A 17,937-nucleotide genomic window follows, 5' to 3' on the forward strand; every position below is an offset into this window, starting at 1 on the left:
CAAGTTGTGAAGTCTAGGGGCCCTTCCACACAGCCTTATAGCCCAGAATATCAAGGCAGAAAATCCCACATTATCTCAGTGTGGACTCAGATAACCTAGCTCAAAGCAGATATTGTGGGATTTTCTGCCTTGATATTCTGGGATATGGGGCTGTGTGGAAGGGCCCTATGTAAGCGCCATTTGAGTTTTTTCATGTCCATGTCTGTTTCCAGAGATACAACTGTTTTGAAGAAGAATAGTACATGGAGAAGAAAACAGATATGTCAATATAATTTTCAAGACCGAAGATGTACTGGTCCACTAGAAAAGTAAAGGCCTGATCTGTGGGACTAGAATGCAAAACTAGAAATGATCTATTGGGGCAGAAAGCAGAAACTGAAGCAAGTGGGATTAACACAAGTGTTGTTTGATGAGGAGGACCAAATAAGGGCACTTCCACACAGTCCTTTATCCCAGGGGATTTTCCTACACACTGGGATAGCTCCGGCAACCACTATCTAATTAATTTGCCACAAACCAGGCTTTTCCTGGTTTGTGACAAATTAATTTTTGGTTGGCCAGAATGTCATCTGGACAGCCCCCTTTTTATTGCAGAAGTTTCCACAATAAAGGGGCTGTCTGGGCACACCCTAAAACTTGGGGCTCTGTGTTGGTGACAGTTGTACACCTGAAGACTTCCACATAACTGTATTAAATCCACACTGAACTGGATTATATGACAGTGTAGACTCAGATAATCCAGTTCAAAGCAGATACTGTGGATTATCTGCCTTGATATTCTGGGTTATATGATTGAGTGGGAGGACCCTACGCAGATGAAAAAGAAAATTTTGAAAACTGGATACCTATAGACTAGAATTAACAGCTTTCTTGTTCTATTCTCACTCAGCTTCATGTTGTATATTACTTGCGTCAACATCTATGGAATAACTATTTTGAGGAGACAAATTAGCACTATCTCATTTTCATTTCTATTTTCCATCCCTGGAATAAGGCAACCATGCTTCCTCTGTTAACATTATGTTGCATTTATACCAAAATGGTTGCTCAAAAGTTTAGTGCATTTAGAACTTCAAGTTACATTTTTTGTCAGAATGAGACCAAGGATCCTTCCACACTACCCTACATGTCAGAATATCAAAGTAGGACATCTCACATTATCTGAGTGTGGTAATTTTTATCTTAACTAGATCTTCTAATTGCTGTTTTTTTCATGTCAGGAGCAGCTTGAGAAACTGCAAGTCACTTCTGGTGCAAAATAATTGGCCATCTGCAAGGACGTTGCCTAGGGGATGCCCAGATATTCCACCATCCTGTGGGAGGCTTCTCTCATGTCCCCACATGAAAAACTGGACCTGACAGATGGGAGCTCACCCTGCTCTCCAGATTTGAACCATCATTCTTTTGGTCAGCAGTCCTGCCGGCACAAGGATTTAGCCCACTGTGCTACTGGGGGCTCCGTATTGCTGCTGAATGCAATGAGGAAAAAAAGAGCATACACATAAAATTCAACAGTTTATTTGGAAAGAGCAACTCATAAAGCTATGTCCTGGGAAATAATTGCAACAGAATGGCACTTCCAAATGGAATTATATTTCTTCTCCTTACAATGTTCTTTGTTTTACTAGCTCAACAATGTTCTGTTTCTATATCAGTTTTTATATGATTTTTAAATTGAGAAAGAAAACCTTTTATTTTAAACCAAAATAAACTACTTCTGTATCATAGAAGCACTGGCCTTCAGAGCTCTCATGTTGCATATTTTTCAAAAGGAAGAAGATAAAGAAAGGTCATGAAGATTACTTAGGTATGTAGAAAGAAGCTACAATATGTGGATGCTAACATTGGACAGCAAACTCACTGTTCCATTGAGATATGGAACTGAATCTGGATGTTTGACCTTTCTGGTTTATGTCCAAATGAATCTATTGTTTTGGTTGATTGGATTGTCTGTTTATTTCAGTTGAAAACAGAGTTACAAAAACACTACCTAAAATAATTAGCCTTTAGGCGATGAAGATAAACAACAGCAGATACTTTTACTGAGAATGTAAAGGGCAAATTTAACTTTCCTTTCCACACTTATTCCACATATGCCATACCACAAAAAGGAAAGTCATATTACAGCATCCCATTTGTCAGCAGAGTGATAAAACTAGCCAAGATGTAATGTAGTATGGCTGAGTAGTTTTCAGAAAAATAAACAACCTCAAACTTAAACTGGTAGTTCTAATTATGTGCCATGGAACTAAAACTGATCTAATGATTCATTTTGTCAGCTGTGGCAAGAGGCTTAAAGTCTACCTTACCCCATGTGGCTTAAAAACTACCTTTGAACACTTGTCTATCGTAAACAAATTTAGTTACAGAGTGTATGTTTATCTGTCTAGCCAGCCTATTAGTCAGCAGTCATGCAGAAGACATTTGTCACCGCATAACATGGCTCTTAAAACATTAGCATAGTGGCTTGAGCATCAGGTTTGCCTGGCTTCGTGTTTTGCAAAACCTACACCTGCCTTAATTTGGGACATGAGTGACATTACACTCCCCATATCCGTAAGAGGCATATTCCTGCATTTACTGTGGAAACAGGAAACTCTGGATTCACTTTTTAAAATTACAGTAAAGAAAAAACATTATCATGCAGCACACGAATGGTGAAAATCCCTGGACTATGCATAGTTTCAGATTTGTCAGACATGCTGACAACTTGTATATAAATAGTCATATATAAATAGTTGCAGAGAATGACTGGGCACATAGTCCATTGAAACATTGTTGGCTTTTTATCTATTAACAGAAAGCCAGTAAGGCAGAAGAAAGCATTCCCTCCAATAATAGTAATAATAATAATCATCATCATCATCATTAATATTCCACTCTATCTCCCTGAGGGGTCTCAGAGTAGGTTGCAGAATACATACATTCAATGCCATTATACAATTAACAAAGACAGACAATACACAACAGAGGCAAAGGCTTCCCCCTTTCCATCTCCAGCATCTGGAGGCTGTGCTCGACTCCAGCCATGGGGAGATGCTCTTGTTCTATTTTCCATGTCAAGAAGCCTCTTGTCCGTGAATGCCTTCCTGATCGAACTGCCAGGATGTCAAAGTGGTGTCAAAGTGGTACCTATTGATTTACCCACATTACTGTTTTTGAACTGCTAGGTAGGCAGGAGCTAGAGCTAACGGCAGGCGCTCATGGAGGGCAAAAGGGAGAAACATGCTTTACAGTCACCTATGTATCCACTGTAAGGACCCTACACTTGGAAGGCCATCATACTCGGACAACGAGGGATCGCCTAAGTACGCTAGGGAATCATGGCAATTGTCGTTTAGTGAGGCACTAGCACTATTTGACAGAAAAGGCTAAAGACCTTATAAAACTACAACTCACAGGATCCCATAGCAGTAAGCCACGGCAGCTGAAGTTGTACCAAACAGCATTAAGTCTTCATTGTAGGTATAGCCTAAAACACAGTCTTCTATCCATACAGAAGGCTATCCCCATATACCCAATTACAGAACCTTAAATTTGGTCTCAAGTAGCTCCAATGATGATTACCAACAAGTACTAATAATGAGTAAATAGAATTCACAGCTTATTGCAAATTATAAACTAAAATTGTTCAACATGAGTATGCCATAAGACTTTTAACCAGTTCTAAAGCCCATATTGTCCCATACCAGATTTGTATATAACAATCTTAGTGACACTTGTAATCAAATAAACCATAGCTTATTAGGCTTATGAGCACTGCGAATGAACTCTACCTCCTCCTGCTTTTCACACTACAAAATTTCTCCTGGGCTTTCTCAATTATATTTGAGCCAGGAAATTGTGGTTTAATCCCTGACTACTATGCATTACATGAACCTAGGATCCAGCTTCTTATTTCTATGTGATAATAGCATTATTCATATAATTAAATTATGTAGTACCAGGCACTCTTATACAGATTCAAGGAGAGGTCACATCTTCTGGGAAGAAACTATGAAGAGAGACTGACAGACTTGCTGGAAAATTATACTGTATAACCAGCCAAAGTCAAATCTTTTCCAATCTGAAAATAACAGTTCTGTTCAATAATGAATACCATCTCTCTGGGGGATTCTGGGAGTCTCGGTCTTGTTTAAGATTAGTATTTGGAATTACATTGCAGAACCTTGCATGTCTGCCCAGAGGAAAATTTCATGAAATTCAGTGAGATAAATAGTGGATCTCTAACAACTACCATGTCAGGCTACATAGAGAAGACATTGAAACCCACAAGCATGTGGACAATATCAACAGAAAGAAAGAAACAATTAAAATGAACAAAATCTGGCTACAAGTATTTAAAAAAAACTCTAAAATTATAACAGTAATAAAAAGCAACACTCAAACACAGGGGAACTCCAGACAAGAAACAATCAGGAACAGCTAACCACTTCTCAACAAAGGATTCCCTCGGGCGGTAACAAGTCAAACCAAAAAATGGTCAGGCCTTCAAATGCTAATCAAGGTGGCCAATTGAAACATTAACACATAGCTCCAACAGACAAGAGTTCTTTCTCCCACCCTGGACTTTCCGCAGATATATAGATCCAATTTTCCTAGTTTCCAACAGGCCTCACTACCTCTGAGGATGCCTGCCATAGATTGAGACAAAACGTCAGGAGAGAATACTTCTAGAACATGGCCATACATACAGCCAAAAAAACCTACAACAATCCATTGATTTCGGACGTGAAAGCCTTTGACAACTCAATGAGATATATTTTCTAGTACTAATTATTGACACCTACTGAAATACAATTGGCCTCAAGAAATAAATATTTGTTTTTCACTAACTGTTTGATAGTTAAGACCAGGCGTGGGCAAACTTGGGCTCTCCATGTGTTTTGGACTTCAACTCCCACAATTTCTAACAGCCTCATGTCCCTTCCTTTTCCCCCTCAGCTGAATAAGTGGGAAAGGGCCAGAGGCTGTTAGGAATTGTGGGAGTTGGAGTCCAAAACACCTGGAGGGCCAAAGTTTGCCCATGCCTGGTTTAGATTAACAATAGGAATTTATAATAAGAGAAAATGCATCATCCTAAATTAAAGAGCAAGTGACCTGGCCTGTGGGGCTTACTTCCTTCAAAGATGGACACTGTTCTTCAGCCAAAGGACCCAACCAACTCTGTGCAAAAACCACCTTTTCTATGTCTCTAACACCTGAAAGATCTTGGATTTGTTGCCCTGTCTATGAGATGAAGTATACAAAAACCCTAGTAATTGCGCAATTATTGTTGAGTTCTCTAATTAGAAACAAACGGATGGATGGATAGATAGATTGATAGATAGATATACAAGTCACTGCTTGTTTAATTTTCATATTAATAAGTGGAAAACCAATCAAGGATCTTGAATGCTCTTCCTCAGCTCATGCAACACCACTCAGATTTCTCACCTGTGGCATCACCTCAGCGTTAAAAGGGGAACTTTTGAGACTATGCATACACACATTTTGTTGCAGAGATCCATTTATAACAAAAGGAAATGTTGGTTACACATGTTGAAACAAAGAAGCAAGAATGTCAGTTTTCCATCCTTGGTGAAATCTGAATGCATTTGTTTTGTTCTGAAGGCTTAACCAAAACAAGGAAAAGTCTTTGAGCAGCTGCGCTGTATTCATGTGCAAGACATAATTTTTCATTTTGAGATTATGCTTTGTTTTAGTTCTTTGTTTGGTTTGTGAACGTTTAAGCATTGTCAGTGTTTACTGCAGCTGAAGCTATCTTCTTGTGTTTCATATGCTGTTTGAAACTGAACTAGAAACCGAACTAGATTGTTATTAGCAACTAGCCGTCCCCTGCCACATGTTGCTGTGGCCCAGTCTGTGTATATGTGTTTTGTGTGTGTATGTATGTGTATATGTGTATACATGTGGTTTTGCACATGCATTGTAATGTATTTTTAAATTTTATTTGCTTGTTAAGTCCCTTCTGCTGTGTTTTTCAGTGTTTTTATGAGTGATGGTCACTTGTTGGCCTGATAGGTGTATTGTGTCCAAATTTGGTGTCAGTTTGTCCAGTGGTTTTTGAGTTACGTTAATCCCACAAACAAACATTACATTGTATATAGATAGGCGTTAAGGATTCTACCCTTATTCAACATGACAGATAGTGCACAAGTTATCATGGAGTCATGGAAACAGAATCATAGAGTTGGAAGAGACCTCATGGGCCATCCATTCCAACCCCCTGCCAAGAAACAGAAAAATTGCATTCAAAGTGCCCCTGGCAGATGGCCATCCAGCCTCTGCTTAAAAGCCTCCAAAGGAGACTCCACCACACTCTGGGGCAGAGAGTTCCACTGCTGAACAGCTCTCACAGGTGTTATAGTTATTGGATATATTGTTTTTCTTCTGCATTTTTCAATAGGATCATACTGTGAGTAATGTTTTTTGAGTATAGACTTTGCATAAGTGAAAGTAAAATCTTGCTTATTTTCTATATGACAGCTTGTGACGCTAAACCACATAATTTTACTAACAGGAAGGAATACGGTCAACTCAACGGAAGAATAAGAACTAGAGATATTAACATGTGGTTTGTTTAATTTTGTTAGCCTGAAAGATCATTTGTGTTTAACAACATAACAAACAGCATGTGCTGTACAATGATAAGTTCAGCTTATCGTGTGACTTCTGATTTATGTATCCTAATAAATGCAGTGGCACTTATTCATGTAAATGGTTATGAAGACCAGTTGTTAGGGTTTTAGAAAGGTTCATCCATCATTTAAGGCCACTTCCATATTACAAGCTTAGTTACTTTTTAGAGGTACAGCCACAATGTAGAATAAACGCAAGTTTATACCATTTTGACTGCCACAACTCAATGCTACAGGATTCTTGGAGATGCGGTTCAGTGAGGCACCAGCACTTTTTGGCAGAAAAAACTAAAGGCCCTGTAAAGTCATAGCACCCAAAGTGGCGACAAACTGCACTCATTCTATGGTGGCGATGCACCCTAAAAGAACCGTATATACTCTAGTATAAGCCAACCTAAATATAAGCAGAGGCACTTAATTTTACCACAAAAAACTGGGAAAATGCATTGACTTGAGTGTAAGTCGAGGGTGAGAAATGCAGCAACTACTAGTAAAGTTCAAAATAAAAATAGATACCAATAAAATTACATTAATTGAGGCATAAGTAGCTTAATTTTTTAATGAATATTTACATAAAACTGTAATGTAAGTTAAGACTGACCAACTCTGATTAAACCATTATTCTAACTTTCTTCAATGTAAACATGCTTACATATTCTTCCAATAATAATGAGAGTACTATAATAAATGTAATAATAATCATAGAATAAAATAATGGAAATGTAATAATAACAGTAATAATAGTTAAATAATGTAATAATAACAACAATAATAAAGTAAAATATTAAATGTAATAATAATAATAATAATAATAATAATAATAATAGAATAAAATGATAAATGTAATCAAAACAATAATAATAACAGAGTAAAATAATAATCTTGACTTGAGCTTAAGCCACAGGGGAATTTCAGCCTAAAAAAGGTCTGGGAAACTAGGCTTATACTCGAGTATATACAGTACTTTAATTGTCAAAGGCAAAAGCAGAACGTAATTAAAAGCAGTGAGACCTAGTGTCCATCAGAATTGGTAGGGAAGGTTGACCAATGGAAAGTGGAGTCAACAGCAGGCAAAACCAACTAATTTATGATTTCACATCCTCTGTCCTTCCTTACAAGGATATGATAGTATACCTCTTCAGTATTTAACAAAGGGATGCATAATCTTTGGCCTTCCAGATATTATTGCTCTACAGCTTCAATAATGCTGTCTTCAGCTGAACATTTGACAATCACTAACAAATAGCTTGCAGAATCTCCCTGTGTTGTTTAATATGAAAAAAATAAAAAATTCAAAAACAGATGTGAACTTTGGAAACTTTATATCCACCACGAAACAGTCTGGGGGAAAATAAATGAGCTTCCAGAACTACCACAGTTGTCCATTCCTAAATTAAGGTTATTTTCTATAATGGAAAAATTGATGTCCTGTTCTCTCTCACCTTTCTGCCATGTGAGTTGATCTGTACAAGAGTTCAAATTGGAAATATAATGGATGGTTGGTCCTGGCTGATAGCTATGCTTTTTTTCCATCCAGCTGTGGCTGAAGGCGGCTCAAAGCACAAGATTACTGAGAAACAATCCTTTCCCATACAATACATCTGAGGGCAGGTGTGGGTTCCAGGCCTTCAACAAATATATTAATTACCTTGAGGGAAAATTAAAGCTACAATTTAAAATAAAATGCTTACGGATACTGACGCAAACCTAATATCTATGGCAGGGGTCCTTAAACTTTTTAAATAGAGGGTCACAGTCCTTCAAACTGTTGGAGGGCTGGATTATAATTTGAAAAAAATGAATGAATTCCTATGCACACTGCACATATCTTATTTGTAGTGCAAAAAACACTTAAAAACAATACAATAATTAAAATGAAAAACAATTTTAACAAATATAAACTTATTAGTATTTCAATGGGAAGTGTGGACCTGCTTTTGGCTGATGAGATAGGATTGTTGTTGTTGTGCTTTCAAACCATTTCTGAGCAAGGGCTGAATAAATGACCTTAGAGGGCTGTATCCGGCCCCTGGGCCTTAGTTTGGGGACCCCTGATCTATGGGGTGCTTGTGAAGTTTCTTAGAGCCAAACAAAGCACAGCACTGATCAAGCAATGTTCAAGCGCAGCTGCTGCTATATTTCTTCTGTCATGTGTTATATGTTATGTGAAAAACACTTGGAAACATCAATAGACCTAAATTCTTGTTGCATATGCCATCACACTTACTCTGCAGTACTGTCCTAATATGGGCAAGGAATCTGTTCTCTATTGTTGCGATGTAAAGAAAAGGGCATTTCCTAGTTGAGCCAATAAGATGAAAATGGATACCTAACAATGCCAGGATGATTTCTGATCTAAACTTTAGTCCTGAATAACAAATCAAAGTCTGCTAGAAAAAGTGAACCCGACAGTCTCTAGAGTGCAGCGACATCATGCCAGCTGGCATCACATCTGAACATTCTGCACAGAGACAGCAGCAACGATAAAGGAAACAAACTTGTACTCCTGCATCCCACTTGGGAAATGCCAAGCTGGCAGAAGGACAATTACGTGTCCTTCAGAGTTTTCCAGAAGCAACAATGTATAAGTTCATAACAGAATATATATATATATATATATATATATATATATATATATATGAGTGAATGAACGAACAGCAATCTGGATTTTCCAGGGGATGATCTTCCTGTAGCTAAGATGTCAACATTCAAATAAAAGGAGGAGGTCCCAATAGATGAAAACAACCCTTAATGGTTACAGAAGTACCAAAGCAATGAATGCAGTGAACTCTACAAACAACCCAACAGGGTTGTTGAAGGCTTCCATTGCCAGAACACCAATGTTTTTAACAGAAATTAGAACTTCAGGCTATATGAAAGCCAAGAACTCTATAAATGAGTATATCCCAAGACTCTTTTTTGTTTTGGATGTTCCATTTTGATTTGTTTAGGTTTTTTGCTGCAACAGACAAACCTGGCTATCCCACCTCCCTCAAACAGATGAATTAAATGTGTTGTGGAAGGCTTTCATAGCCGGAAACACTGGGTTGCTGTGAGTTTTCCAGGCTGTATGCCCATGTTCCAGAAGCATTCTCTCCTGATGTTTCACCCACATCTATGACAGGCCTCAGAGATGTTAGCTGGGCTTGATTGTTTCATGTCTGGAATTCCCCAGTTTTCTAAATGTTGCTCTTTATTTACTGTCCTAATTTTAGAGTTTTTAAAATACTGGTAGCCAGATTTTGTTCATTTTCCTGGTTTCTTCCTTTCTATTGAAATTGCCCACATGGTTGTGGATTTCAATGGCTTCTCTGTTTAGCCTAACATGTGGTCATGTGGCCGGCATGACTGCATGGAGCGCCTCCTGAATGCTAAATGGTAAAATATGATAGACAAGAAAAAAGCAGGGGCAAAAGTACCAACCTTTCTTTTCAGAAAATGCATGCTAGGGGATGGGGCAACAATGATGCCTTCCATACATTTTCTTCTGTTAATGAGACCTGAAATGTTAGAGCTTCATTTGTAGAAGAAAACATCTAGATACCTAAACAAGGGGTTCTCAAACGAAGGCCCAGGGGCCAAATATGGCCCTCCAAGGTCATTTATCCAGCCCTCTCTCAGGTTCAACCTAAGTCTGAAACGACTCGAAAGCACACAACAACAACAACAACAATCCTATCTCATCAATGGGAAAATTGTTCTCCATTTTAATATTTGTAGTGTTTTTTGCACTACAAATAAGGTATTCATTTTTTTTTCAAATTATAATCCAGCCCTCCAACAGTTTGAGGACTGTGACCTGGCCCTCTGTTTAAAAAGTTTGAGGACCCTTGACCCAAAGATTTCCCATCCTGATGTAAACCAATGGATTTCATTTACTTGAAGTGAGTGAGTGAGTAACTTAAATCTATTATAAGGTCATCTATGTTCACTGTGGTTAATTTCCAGTTATTTATGCATAAGACTATAGGTGCTTAGTATATTTGTGTAGGATTGCTCCTTTAAGGCATTTGCTTAGTAAGAAGGTAGTATTATTAATATTTCAATTTTTACCAGATTTTCAGACTCAAGAGGAATGGGAATATTTTTCTCCTCAACATCTCCACAATTTCTAGAAAACTGCAATTCCAGCTTTGTTTTGTTCAACATAAATCCAATGTAAACTATCTTTGAGAATGTGAGAGACAGATAAGTGAACTGACCCAACAAGATAGATGAACACTGTCAGTATCTGTGATTGCTTATAACCTGATTACTGAGCATCTTGCTTCTTCAAAGAATGCAGTTTTCTACCCCATATAGAAAAAAGGTTCAATACATGAACCAACTGACTTAAATAATTCAGAGATACAATAGTCTTCTGGTCTCAGTTCAGGGTCTGTTTCACCTTCACCAATTATATAGTGAAGGTGAAACAGACTACTGCAATGGCAACATCCTATGGAGGTCATCTGTGATTTGCAGTTTAGTGAAGGGGCATTTAGTGTTCTCAGTCAAAAGGTGTTAGTGCCCCCAATAGACTACAAACCCCTGGATTCCACAGGAAGTAGCCATAGCAGTTATTATTTTATTATTACTTCAAATATTTGTACCCCGGCCTTCTCAACCCCCGTAAGGGGACTCAGGGCGGCTTACAGCCGGCAACAATTCGATGCCCCCACATACAAGATAATAAATACAGTAATTACATATAACTGATACATTAAATTACTTTAAAATTAGTTTAAAATTAAAAAACATTTACAATAAAACTGGCTGTCTAGCCTTATCTAGAATCGAATTCTGCAAACACAACACAATCAGAAGCCTGTCCATAGTACATTTTCCATAGCATTATTATCATTGTCATTGTCATTATCTGCATGCTACCCAAAAGCCCAGTCCCACAACCACATTTTCAATTTCCTCCTGAAGGAGATGAGTGATGTAGTTGACCTGATTTCTCTGGGGAGCGAGTTCCACAGGCGGGGGGCCACCACCTAGAAGGCCCTGTCCCTCCTTCCCACCAAGTGTGTTTGTGCCAGAGGCGGGGTCGAGAGCAGGGCCTCCCCAGAAGATCTTAAGCTCCGAAGTGGGATGTAGAGGGAGATACATTTGGACAGGTAAGCTGGGCCGGAACCGTATAGTTGAAGTAGAATATAACACTATCACTATGGCCCCACATCTACACTGACCATTTAATGCAGTTTCAAATCAGTATTGAAGACAATAGTTTCACTGTGCAGATGATTACATTGGAAATCCTGAATCCTCCAGTTTGAGTCCCAGATGGTGGTGATTACACAAACCACAAAGCACTGGTGCGTATTAAGAGTTCTCTTTTGCACATTTTCGTGGAAGTTTGTTGTCTGGATTTTGAAGCTAACTTCAAACTGCATTCAATAACCAGTGTAGATGGGGTCTGTGTGATGTGAATGGGCTGCAGATCTGGTACATTACAGGCAATCCTTCTCTGCATGGAAGAGAAATGTAGAAGTACTCTGAGGGTTTGCGGCCGAGGGTTATATTAATGCATTAATTATAAACTAATTGCTGTATAATTAAAGAAGGGACCAAGTTTGCTAAGGCATTAAATGGCTCAGTAAATGGAGTTGTCAGAAACATCTAAACTTCCGGGTGCTTTAAAGATGAAACTTTTCCAAGTCATTCTGTGTCATGTACTGACTTCAGTTATTCATGAATTACACAGAGAAGAGATATATAACACAGACCTTTGGCAAAGCAATTTCCTAGAACACAGAGTTTACTCTTAGCAGGAGACAGTTATCTGTTCCAGCAGAAAGAGACACTCAAATCACTATATCACTCTAAATACACTGATGCTGTCTGATTCTGGAAGCTAGAAGCATTGCCTATGGATCATTCTGTGCCTCAATTTGGTGAATAAGTCATTTAAGACATCAGTGTGGAACTCTCTGCTTCTTCTTCTAAGAGAGGGATGTTACGTCTCTAACAGGCAAGCAAAACCTACAATATCCAGCTTATCATTATCTTACACTACTAAATCAACCAAAAGGTGAAAAATACATCATGCTAGATTTTGACAGGTTTCTCTATTGAACAAAGATTAAAAACAATATGGATAAAGAAAGTCACAGCTTCTACAGTTTTAATTTGGGATTTTTTTCCTATCAGGAGCGACTTGAGAAACTCCAAGTTACTTCTGGTGTGAGAGTATTGGCTGTCTGCAAGGACGTTGCCCAGGGGACATCCAAGTGTTTTACCATCTCTCATGTCCCTGCATGAGAAGCTGGAGCTGACAGATGGGAGCACACCCAGCTCCCCAGATTTGAACCAACAATCTTTTGGTCACCAGTCCTGCTGGCACAAGGGTTTAACCCATTGCAACACTGGGGTCTCTTTTAATTTGGGATGCAGCATAGGCAATACAGTTTGGTTTCTACATTTGAAGCTACAAAACACTCTCTTCTGAGAACTATTTAAGTAGTGAGGTTATTACTGCGTGCAGAAAGAAGCAAAGACCACCAGCATTGAATCGATGGTCCACTGCCATAAACTCTGCTGGACTGGTCACGTTGTCCGGATGCCCGATCACCATCTCCCAAAGCAGTTGATCTACTCCAAGCTCAAGAGCAGAAAATGGAATGTTGGAGGACAGGAAAAGAAATTTAAAGATGGGCTCAAAGCCAACCTTAAAAACTGTGGCATAGACACCGAGAACTGGGAAGCCCTGGCCCTTGAGCGATCTAGCTGGAGGTCAGCTGTGACCAGCAATGCTGTGGAATTTGAAGAGGCACGAATGGAGGGCAAAAGGGAGAAACATGTCAAGAGGAAGGTGTGTCAAGCCAATCCCAACTGGGACTGCTTTCCACCTAGAAACTGATGCCCTCACTGCAGGAGAACATGCAGGTCAAGAACAGGGCTCCACAGCCACCTATGTGTACCCACCACCTCCGTACTTGGAGGACAATCTTACTCGGACAATGAGAGATCACCTAAGTAAGTCATGAGGTAATTTTACCTCATGAGTAAGTAAGTCATGCGGTAAAAGCCTGGGTTGTTAAGGTTATCCTCTGAACTCTTCTTGGCCGAAGTTGTCTTCACTTCACTGTTCACATCCCACCCTCAAAATGTATATATGCATATGTGCTTTCAACTGTGAATGTATGATGAGTCCATGAGTTTCTTTGGGTTTTCTTAGGCCAGGAATACTCATTGGTGCTTTTACCTGTTTTTCCCCTCTGAAATGTGGCCTACAGATGCCTGCATTCATTGGCAATCTCTCAAAACAGTATTTAGAACTTCAGAATTCAAGTCCATGGACATGATCAAGTGGTTCGTGTATCCATGAAAGCTCACATAATTTTGTTAGTCCTGAAAGTATCAGAGGATTTGTGTTTTGTATCCTATTTGTGAAGCTCTGGAAGAAGCAGCAGAGAATCAAGCCATTAAAACAGAAAAAAAATATTCCCTAGTAATCATTTTAAATTAAATGTCACAAGGTTAGGGAGAAAAATTATACCATGCGGAAGTCACTGTTCCAGTTGCTATTTGTAGAGAAGAGCACTCGAACTAGATTCATCTGTATCTTCCAACGGGGCAGCTATTAAAGCTGCAGCAAATGGATTTATTTATTTTAAAACGTTTAATTATGCAGAAACAATCTGAATCATGCCCTCTGTTTAACAAAGTCACATAATTGAAGAGACCATTTTCTTTTGAAGAGCAAAGAAACGTATGCTCTTCACAGGAAGATTACTTCCTTTCCCTACCCAAATAAATAATCCAACCACATTGTGCTGTGCAGGTCATTTATTCCGAAGAACTAGGTATCTCTCTGAGAAGGAGGAAAGCAGAATTTGTTTTGCCTGCAGCCAAAACCAGTGAGGACAAATCAGAATGTCAATAATCCAGAGCCTTCCAGTTGAGCAACAAGTGAGCTAAGAATACGTAAAAGTACTCTTTTACTTACTCTTGTTCTTCAACTGCAAGGCTCTGGATTATTGACATTTTGATTTGTCCCCACTTGGCCACCTTGATTAGCATTTAATGGCCTGGTAGTTTCAAGGTCTGGCCAATCAGGGTCAGCTAATCACCTCCCAACAAAGGATTCCCCCAGGCAGCAAGAAGCCAAACCTTGAAACTGCTAGGCCATTAAACCCATCAATTGTTGTCCTATCTTTTCCATTGGGGATGATTATAAGAAGGCCTAAAGGCACCAGATCCTGTCTTGGATGGCACAAGCCTCATCAATACCTGTAGGCTCTATTTCACAAAAGAGAACAGGCAAAACCACCTCTGAGTAGTTCTTGATCAAGAAACCTTTGAGTATCTTTGTCTGGTGTGACTGAGGCATGGCCAAGGAGGTGGGGCCTCTACCTGAACCAACTCTTTCTCAAGACTATTTTAAACACCATCTTAGACAAACATCTCAAATATGACGCAGCGCTGTGAATCAAACACCTTTGTTTTTCTTATTGTACCATTTTTAACGCCTTTGCCTGATGAGGAAATCTGTGAAATGTCACATAATGTATTCTGTATCCTTTGGTGCGCCTACCAAAGGTATCACTGTGATGCATATTCTAGATTGCATTGTATTTAACGGGGGGGGGGGGGGGGGTCTGTTCTACAGAACTGCTTACTGTGAACTCTCATTACCTTTCCTAACTGCAAATGGCAAGTCACCCAGTACTGTGATACTCTGAGAATGAAACACTTCGCATGCCTTTTTATTTGAGCAGATTTTCATTTAACCTCTGCTTTTTTGCTGCTTTACTTTATCCAAGTTGTATCTTTGCCCTTTGTGCTTTTGACATCAATGTTTAAACAGTTAAATTGCAGTGGATTCGAATGAACTGTAAGGGAATTATTTTAAAGCGCAACTTCAGCACTTTTGGATCATAAGTATTGCAGGTCTCTTGAGAAACAGAAAGTTCCTGTAATGAGATCATGCACAGTATCTCTGGAACAGCTGGAACCTCCCAATTTCACTTCAACTTCACTTCTGACACGGTAAATAAATTTTGGGTTTTTATCAACAGCACTGAGGCAGCTTGGATGGGAATCATGTAGCCCTCCAGATGTGTGACTGCAACTTTTAGGCTAACACAATCAATAGGGAAGAATGTTGGGAGTTGCAGTCCAGCAACATCTGGAGAACTACATGATTGTCACCCCAATGTGGTCTGGGAAACCAGGATTTGATTCCCTGTTCAGCCATGAAAATGCACTGTTCGACTCTGGAGGAGTCACACACTCTCAGCCCCAGAATATTCTGTGATGGGGTCACCTTAAGGTCACCATAAATTGATCTTATGGTGACTATAACAACAACATGTCGTTTTCCACTGAATATGCTACACAAGCTCACATAGGGGTACCAAGGTTTGGAAGCTTTCCTCCCAGTTGCTATTCAAACCAAATCTCAACCCAGGCCTTACCAACATTAAGGTCAAAACTGGATCATACCTGTTCTAGACAGGTTTTCTGTCTCAACATGCCAACTGCCCCACTTTGTAAACTTAAAGTGTCCTACAAAATACACAGAGAGACCAAGGTGATGCCCACCCAGTTTCAGGTATTTGCCAAGCTATATTCTTGGGAAAGACATTTTGGGTTGAAAACCAGGCGAAAGAGGGGCACTACCAGGATATTTGTGCCTAGGGACCATTCGAAGTTTCCTGCACTCGATCCCACCTGAAGAGCAAAGACAAAAGTTCTTCATAAGTGAGCCCCACCAGGCTGCCTCCTTCGAAGTCTAAAGCGTGAGCAGCAAGGGTGGCCAAAAAGGAGCAAATCCCACCAAGAGCTGAGGGTGCATCTACACCAGTGGTTCTCAACCTGTGGGCCACAAGACCTAAAATAAGTTCCGCAAGAGGGAGAGAAGAATGGAAGGAAGGAAGGAAGGAAGGAAGGAAGGAAGGAAGGAAGGAAGGAAGGAAGGAGACACCAGCACATTGCCCTTGCCAGCACTTTCTTAGCTAGTGGAGAAGAGTGACCTGGAGGCATGAAGGGGGGGGGGGGGGAGAGAAGGAAGGATGGAAGGCCGATGCACTCGCCAGTGCTTTCTCAGCCTTGGGAGGCTTCCCAGCCCAGGGCGGAGAAGATTCCCCCAGTGACATGAGCAAGGGAGGGAGTGAGAGAGAGGATGATCCCCCAAGTTGTTGTTGTTATTATTGTTGTTGCTGCTGCTGCTGCTGCTAGCTCCCATTGCCACTCATCAGTTTGAACTGCCATGACCCAAAGCCATGGAACCCTGGGAGATTATTTATTATTTATTTATTTGAAACATTTATATTCTGCCCTTCTCACCCCACAGGAGACTCAGGGCAGAGCACAACCTATACACGGCAAGCATTCTATGCCAGGACATAAGTAACTATAAATAAACACAAATATTAAAATCAGTTATATCTACTTTAAAACCAGCTGTTTAAAACCATCTCAGGACACCATGCTGCCTCGGGTTATGGTTTTGTGAGGCAGAGAAGGCTAAAGACCAAATAAAAGTACAACTCCTGTGATTCCATAGGACTGAGCCATAACAGTCAAAGGAGTGTGAAACTGCATTCATTCAAGGGCAGGCATGTAGCCGGGGGGGGGGGGGGGGGGGCTCAGGGGGTTCGGGGGGCTTCAGCCCCCCCCCCCCGAAATTCTCATGGTGGTTCACGAAAAGGTCTTACTGGTGCATTATTTAAACGGTTATGTTTATTCATATCATGATCTGATAACCATACTCAATATATCCCATATGCATGAGGGTATTGGGATAATGATACAAAAGGTTTGCTAGGCTAGACCCTCTTTCACTCAGACTCAGCCCCCCCGAACCCCCCTGAAAAAAATTCAGCCCCCCCCCCCCCCCGAAACGAAATCCTGGCTACAGGCCTGTTCAAGGGTGTAGAAAATGTGCCCAGAGAGAGGATCTTCGGCCAAGCACGGCATGCTGAAACCTGAGACTTGACACCTCCAATGAATGTGTGACAGAGAGTGGCTTCCTCTCTACCTGGATCTACCGCCAGGCATGGGCAAATTTGGGCCCTCCCTCCAGGTGTTTTGGACTTCAACTCCCACAATTCCTAACAGCTGGTAGTCCAAAACACCTGGAGGGAGGGCCCACGTTTGCCCATGCCTGTTTTAGAACATTCACACGACAAAGATACAGAATGAGGGACGCGTGGCTCGAGAGCAGTACATGTTAAAAAGATCTTGGGGTCCTCATGGACAAGTTAAACATGAGCCAACAATGTGATGCAACGGCAAAAAGAGCCAATGGGATTTTGGCCAGCATAGGTAGGAGTATAGTGTCTAGATCCAGGGAAGTCATGCTCCT

At 40.2% G+C, this 17,937-nt stretch overlaps 1 protein-coding gene across 3 annotated transcripts in view; it reads right to left on the minus strand.

Moving 5' to 3' along the window:
• TMCC3 (transmembrane and coiled-coil domain family 3) overlaps nt 1–17,937 on the minus strand; it is a 144,266-nt gene that overhangs the window by 38,955 nt on the left and 87,374 nt on the right. The gene's annotated exons all lie outside the window — the stretch shown is intronic.

This window comes from Anolis sagrei, chromosome 5 (assembly GCF_037176765.1).
Source record: "Anolis sagrei isolate rAnoSag1 chromosome 5, rAnoSag1.mat, whole genome shotgun sequence".
Classification (NCBI taxonomy): domain Eukaryota; kingdom Metazoa; phylum Chordata; class Lepidosauria; order Squamata; family Dactyloidae; genus Anolis; species Anolis sagrei.